Source organism: Sorghum bicolor, chromosome 2 (assembly GCF_000003195.3).
Source record: "Sorghum bicolor cultivar BTx623 chromosome 2, Sorghum_bicolor_NCBIv3, whole genome shotgun sequence".
Lineage (NCBI taxonomy): Eukaryota > Viridiplantae > Streptophyta > Magnoliopsida > Poales > Poaceae > Sorghum > Sorghum bicolor.
Genome location: NC_012871.2, coordinates 7,379,211 through 7,387,336, shown reverse-complemented (window position 1 = coordinate 7,387,336; position 8,126 = coordinate 7,379,211).

The window sequence follows — 8,126 nt, the reverse complement described above, 5'->3', positions numbered from 1 at the left end:
CACAAGCGCTCGTCTGCAGCGTGTCCCATGTGTTGCCTAGCACGGGGTAACGCCGAAGGCATGTACTCCCTCCGATTCCAAATTACGGTCTTGTTTAGATGTGAAAAGATTTTTGAATTTTGTTATTGTAGTATTTTTGTTTGTTTATAACAAATATTATCCAATCATAAATTAACTAAGATCAAAAGATTCGTCTCGCAATTTACAGTTAAACTATGCGATTAGTTTTTATTTTCGTCTATATTTAATGCTTCATACATATGCCGAAAGATTCGATGTGACAGGAAATCTTAAAAACTTTTTGGTTTTTGGGGTGAACTAAACAAAGCCTACAAGTCATTTCCATAATTTGGAGAATTATACTATTTTAAATTGACTAGATTTATATCATAAGATAATGATATTTTATGATAATAACTAAGTATTATTAATTATATTTTTATATTATATCTATTTAATATCATAAATTTTTATAATTATTTCTATAATTTTGATTAAATTTGAAATACTTTGATTTTTTAAGATTTTTAGAATGACTTATAAAAAAAGAAAGATGGAAGGAGTAGATTGCAGTCCGTTCGGTCTACAACTCTACTAGTAATAATTAGGTCTTGTTTAGTTCCAAAAAATTTTACAAAATTTTTTCAGATTCCCCATCACATCGAATCTTGTGGCACATGCATGGAGCATTAAATATAGATAAAAAAAATTAATTGCATAGTTTACCTGTAATTTGTGAGACGAATCTTTTAAATCTATTTAGTCCATAATTGGATAATATTTATTAAATACAAACGAAAGAAAAAAAAATTGAAACTAAACAAGGCGAGTGAGGTTTGTTTTCACAATTCAACCAGATTGGCCTTGTTAGTTCCAAAATTTTTGGCAAAATGAGTACTATAACACTTTTATTTGTATTTGACAAATATTATGTAATCATGGACTAACTAGGCTCAAAAGATTCGTCTTGCAAATTATAGGCAAATGTGTAATTAGTTATTGTTTTTATTTGTGTTTAATGCTCCATGCATGTGCCGCAAGATTCGATGTGACAGAGAATCTGAAAAAATTTACAATTCTTTTTTGGAAACTAAACAAGGCCTAACAAAAATAGGAGAATGAAAACAAAATTAGAGTCCATTCGCTTGTCTCATAGGCCGTGTTTTTTCTATCAACCAATATTTTTTTCTTCTATAATAAATCAGAAAATAATATTTTCAGCTATGGCTTAGTAGTGAACAGGCTCTTAGTACCAAAGACAGAGGATGATAAGGATATAGATAACAGAAGATGGACCATGGACTCACAAGCAATATTGTTGGAACTAGAGCTTTTATTTATCCATCTTTTTATTTTGCAGTTTATATAATGTATATCCACAAATAGAAACCATCGGAGGTAGTCAAATGTAGTACTTAAGCTAGAGCGATCACGAGTGCACTGCACTTTTGTTAAAAAACATATGGTCAAATGCACGGCTGCACAAAACAGTGCAGTGCAGGTGCAGCTGCCAACTCTACCACACCATCATTGGACGTTGCCTTCAGGTGGGACCCGCCCAGAAATAACTAATTACTGAGGCTGTTTGGAATAGTATCCAGGATCGTGTTTTGCCTGTTTGGGTTCATTAACTTAATTGACTTTTCACACATTTAAGTGAAACCTTTTGTATTTCTAATGCCCCTTAACTTTAAATAGTGTTTTATCATAAATAAAAACCATTTTAAAAAATCAGTTGTATAAATTTATAAATAGTACTAATCATATAACACTAGTATCAGGATATCTTAAAACTTTATCATACATAATAGAATGAGTGCTGTTTCAAGGCCTTGTTTAGTTCCAAAAATTTTGTAAAAATAAGCAGTGTAGCACTTTCGTTTGTATTTAACAAATATTGTTCAATCATAAACTAACTAGACTCAAAATATTTGTCTCGTAAATTACAGATAAATTGAGTAATTAAATATTATTTTATCTATATTTAATGCTTTATGTATGTGCCGCAAGATATGGTGTGACAAAAACTCTGAAAAATTTTGCAAAAATTTTTAGAACTTAACAAGGCCAATCTCGCAAGTGATCTCTAGTCCTAGGATAAAATTCAAAGAGTACTACTACCGTTAGGAATCCAAAGATAATATTGGGCTGTTTAGTTGGTAGTATTTTCGTTTATATCTAATAATTATTGTTCAATTATAAATTAATTAAGTTTAAAAATCTTGCGAATTATAGACAAGTATGTAATTATTTTTTTATGTATATTAATGTTTCATATATGTATCGTAAGATTTTATGTAACTAGAAATTTTTAAAAGTTTGTAAAATTTCTAGCAGTTAAAAACAGCCATACGGTGCTCGCGCGCTATATATACTGTAGCTAACTCAGCGTGGTCATGCATACCAAGGCCTTGTTTAGTTTCAAAATATTTTGCAAAATGTGAATAGTATCAATTTTGTTTGTATTTAACAAATATTGTTTAATTATAGACTAATTAGGCTCAAAAGATTCGTCTCGTCAATTCTGACCAAACTGTGTAATTAGTTTTTATTTTTGTCTATATTTAATACTTTATGCATACGTCTAAAGATTTGATGTGACGAGAAATCTGAAAATTTTTGTAAAATTTTTTGAGAAGTAAACAAGGCCCAAGGTGGGAGAGTGGGACACGCTGCAGTCTGCAGAGCACCATGCCATCCCATCCCGCTGCATCAGCCGGCATGCGTGGCTGGCGATGGGGCCATCTGACATGCCATGTTTTAATGTACAGTAACTTTTAATTTAGGGTTTGTTTAGTTTCGGATTGTAGAGTTTTTAAAGTTATATAGGATGTTACATGGAGCATGGGTATTTAGACACTAATAAAAAAGCAAATTACAGAATATAACAGTAAACCGCTAGACAAATTTAATAAACCTAATTAATATGTCACTAGCACATGTGATGTGTTATTGTAGCAATTAGTGTTTAATCATAAACTAATTAGGCTTAAAATATTTATCTAAAAAAGTACTTACAATCCATCAAATTAGTTATTTTTTATTTATATTTAATGTTTTATACATGTGTCTAAATAATGGATAGGATAGGATGTAAAGTTTTAGGTTGGAAACTAAATAAGGCCTTAATCTGACAAGTCTTTCATTTCTCCGGAAGCAGGCAGAGCTATATAGAATTTCAGCTTTCACTTTGGAACAACTAGAGGATTGAAATCCTGTACAACAACTATTTCTTTATATATATAAAACTCTTTGCACTGGAACAAATGATTTGTTCCTCACTACAAATCCTATAAAATTCTCATGGAATGGCTTGTTTTATAGGAATTTTTAACATGAAAGTTTTTTTTTGCGTCACTATTCATGTAATTTTTTTTCTCTGTGCTCTATCTGAACATTCAGTATAGTAGTTTTTTTTTGTATTCTCAAAATTCACAAGATTTATGGTGTTAGAGTATTCTATTTGAAGGGTCGAGATGGCGGACTAGAGGGGGGTGAATAGTTCTTTCTAAAATTTATTATGCCGGCTAACCGAAAACAAATGCGAAATTAAAACTATCGGTCTAGCCAAGACTACACCCCTCTATCTAAGTTCTCTAGCACCTTGAAAAGATCCTAAACAAGCAAGCAAGGTGCTACCTTAGCAAGAGCTCACCTAACCAAATCTAGAAGCAAGGTCACACAAACCTATGCAACTAGTACTTTGCAAACCGAGGGAGCTCCTACTCAAACTAGTGACGCAAAGCGCACAAAGCCTAAGCTCACTAGCAAGCTCAATAACAAGGCAACTAATGCCAAATTAGAGAGCGCAACTTACTTAGCTACACAAACTAAGCAATGTGACTAACAAGGTTACACAAACCAAATTAGTCACGCAAGGGAACTACTTCTAGCTACACAAGCAAGAAGGTAACTAGCAAGCTACACAAGCTAACTAATTACAAGAGCAACTACACAAGCATAAATATATGAATGTAAATACAAGCTTGTGTTAGGGACTTGCAAACCAACGGAAAGAACAAAGTTGACACGATGATTTTCTCCCGAGGTTCACTTGGTTGCCACCAAGCTACGTCCCCGTTGAGACAAGCTCCAAGGTTGCCGCCGGTCCTCTTGCTAGTGGTGACCCGCAAGTCACACTCTCCCACGTGGAGTGCTTACCACAAGCTCTAGCACTTAACCCGGCCGGACCACTTGTCGCTCTTCACGTCTCGCTCAACTAGAGTTGCTCTTCGCGATCCCCGCGGGGTGAGCACCGTACCCCTCACAATCTCTTCTCCGGAGCACCGCACAATCTCCTTGCGTGCTTCGACGGAGTCACAAGCCACCAAGCCGTCTAGGAGGTGGCAACCTCCAAGAGTAACAAGCACCACCGGCTTGCAACACGAACACCTAGTGCCACTCGATGCAATCTCTCAATGCAACGCACTAGAATCGCTCACTCACACAATCGGATGATCACTATCAAGCATATGTGAGTTAGAGGCTTTGCTAGCACTCCCCAAGCATGGACACTAAGTCCCAAGGGTGCTCAGCACCAGCCAAGGCCGGCCACCACTTATATTTATAGCCCCAAGGGCTAAACTAGCCGTTGCCCCTTCACTGGGCAAAACACGTGGGCACCGGACGCTCACAGGGAGCCACCGGACGCTCAACCCCCAGCGTCCGGTGCTCAGGCGTCAGCCACGTGTCACTAGCCGTTTGAACTCGACCGTTGCCGCCAACGGCTACTGCGCACGCGTGCCAGCTCAGCACCACCGGACGCTCTACTGCGTTACACTGGACGCGTTCGGTGCTCACCGGACTCGTGCGCAGAGAGATCCGCAAACTCGCACGGTCACCGGACGCAAGCCACCGGACGCACCCTGAGCGTCCGGTGCTCACCGGACTCATGCGCAGAGAGGGTAGCAAAACGCCCTAACACCGGACGCTGGGCACCGGACTCTCTCCGGTGCGTCCGGTGCACTCTGCTACACCCGACAGCACACCGGACGCTAAAGGCCAGCGTCCGGTGCCTTTGCTCAGCGTCCGGTGAGTGTTTCCAACAGAGAAACACTCCCGCGACTTCTCCAAATTTCCCATCGGCGCAATAGAAAATATACACCTAATTTTCTCAAAAGCGCCTAATCCCGCCTCGCAAGCTCGGCGGAAGGGAGAGAGGAACCCACACCCCTCTCAACCCTAGGAACTCCACCTCCTTTGAAAATGTGCCAACACCACCAAGTGTAAACCACCACGTGCATGTGTGTTAGCATTTTCACAAACATTTTCCCAAAGGAGTTAGCCTCTCAACTTGCCACGCCACTCGATCCTAACACATATGTAAAGTTAGATCGCTCAAGTGGCACTAGATGACCGATATGCAAACAAGTTTGCCCCTCTTGATAGTACGGCCATCTATCCTAAATCCGGTCATAAACTTCTCTACACACCTATGACCGGTGAAATGGAAATGCCCTAGGTTATACCTTTGCCTTGCGCATTTCATTTCATCTCCTCCAATGTTGATGCAACACATGCACCAACCAATCACCAAATGATATGATCCACTTCATATCATCACGTGACCGTATTGGTTCATCGATCTTGACCTTACTTGCTTTTCACCGTTGCCTCGGTCCATCGGCGCCAAGTCTTGCTCAAGCTTCACCGTCACACGCGGTCCCTCGCTTCAAAGCCTCCGACTTGCCCTTCACTCTTGCAACCGGTCCATCAAGCCAAGCCTCATCTTGATCTTCTCCACCTTGGTCACATGACTCCATGTCATGTCTCATATGCAATGAGCTCCTTCATCTTCACATAATCACCTGTGGACTAATCTCCTGTGTATCTCACATAAATACTATTAGTCCACCTAAGTTGTCACTCAATTACCAAAACCAAACAAGGACCTTTCACTATTCTCACGTTTTTTTCTATTCCTATGTTTATAAAATCCTAGGTCTCAAGACATTAGGAACATCCATCTACTATGGCGGCCAGTTTACTGCGTAGCGCAAGTGTCATGACACTACAACTACATGCCTCGAAAATTTTTGAGGCACCAAAGTTTACTTAAGTGTATATATAGACTTAATTGTATTGATACAAATTAGGTAACTCTTAGTATATACCTTATGTAATCTTACTACTCTATTTAATAAGAAGGAAAAATAAGACTTATATATATCTTCAAATATGTGTGTGCTGCCGAGGGTGTCTAGCGTAGTGGTTATAGCACCTGGTTAGCATCCGTAGAGCTAGATTCGACTTCCCATAGTTTGAATTTTGTACAAATGGCCTCAAATAATTCTCATGTGCGGGCAAGTCTGCTGATGGTTGGGTTTTCAAGTGGGTGTACTTTGATGTAAGCCTGTGCATGGTCCAGTTTATGTGGTTTGTGGGTAAAAAAACCAACCTAACCCATAATGTCTCTGTTTCTACGGTTTGGAACCCGCGGGTTACACGGCTTCCACGGGTTAGCGATTAGCTGCGGTCACCCATAGAATTAGCAGAGGGCAGCAGTGGCGGCGAGCGAGGACGCAAGTGCCAAGCCACGAAGGCGAGCATCGAGACTGCACAGCCAGCCACCGCTCATCAACAAAGCTCTGAGCACATCGTGGCGCAGCATTTGAGATAGAATCATATCTGAATTCAGCCTTGTTTGGTTCACCCCAAAACCCAAAAACTTTTCAAAATTCTCTGTTATATTGAATATTGCGGCATATGCATTGAACATTAAATATAGACAAAAACAAAAACTAATTATACAGTTTGACTATAAATCATGAGATGAATCTTTTGAGTCTAGTTAGTTCATAATTAATTGGATAATATTTGTCAAATAAAAACAAAAATGCTATAGTACCGAAATCTAAAATATTTTTAAAACTAAACAAGGCTTTCGTTTGAGATGGAAGCGGCCGGAAATGGTTGACAGGATAGAGAATCAGCTAAAAATTTCAACGAATTTGATCAAGTTGCAATCTAAAGATGATACGGATGACAATGGAAAAGGGGGGAGAGGAGATGCAAAATTCGTCAATTTTGGTCGATTTTGGGAGTTCATACGGCGAAAGAGATTAAGGTGCAAACTAAAGCAACTAAAAAAAGAGTCGATTCGTGTACGTACAACTTAATTAGCACCGTTAGCCTACCAAACTAATGGAAGGCCCAAGAAACTAAAGTTTTATTAGGGTCAAATAAGCAAGTTCAAGAAAAAAGGGCCGCCAAGACTCTAGGCAACACTTTATTTAGGGCTAAGAAAATAATTTTTATTTTTTATATATAAGTACAATCTTATAATTTTTATTTATATTTAGTAGAAGAATATAATAACAAATTGTCATATATACCTATTAATGTCTTCTATTCTTTTGTCCAATAAAAGGTGTGTCATTCTCACTCTCTAATAAGTATATATTTTAAACTTTAACTACATATATAAAAGTAAATATTAATATAGATAGTACACAATTAGTCATCCGATCATGCATCACAAAGTAGCGTTTAGTCAAGATGCCACGAACTTGCGCCTGAAACTCTTCAGATGCTTTGTCTTATGTTTTGCTTGTTCCAGAAGCTGCACTGCATGCGTTCCATCAAAAGAAAAAGCAGCAGCAGCCGTCCCTTATGCATAACAAATGGACCAGGTGGAATTCATTCTCTCACATAAAGGAGATTGCAATTGCAATATCCCAACTTTTCATGCAACCTGCGTTTAAAAACTTGAATGCATGGCATCTCTTGCTCACCTCCCTTGTTTAAATTGAATCACCTTTCTCTACGTAATTGTAATTATTCACACGAGCCTACTCGCTTGTCTTATAAGCCGTACTTTTACTGCCAGCCAACAATATTTTTCTTTCATAATAAGTAATTGTAATTATTCACGCAAGCCTGTTCGCTTGTCTTATAAGCCGTACCTTTTCTGCCAGCTAACAGTATTTTTCTTTCATAATAAATCAGTGAACAATATTTTCAATCATGACTTTTCGGACCAACGAATAGGTTTGTGCTAGCTGGTCACTGGCCACACACCCCTCAACTAACATAACCGTATTATTGCACTTCCTCAACAACATAAATGATTGTACCATCACCAACATTTCACCAATTGATGCAACTTTTAGAGGCCACCAATAATA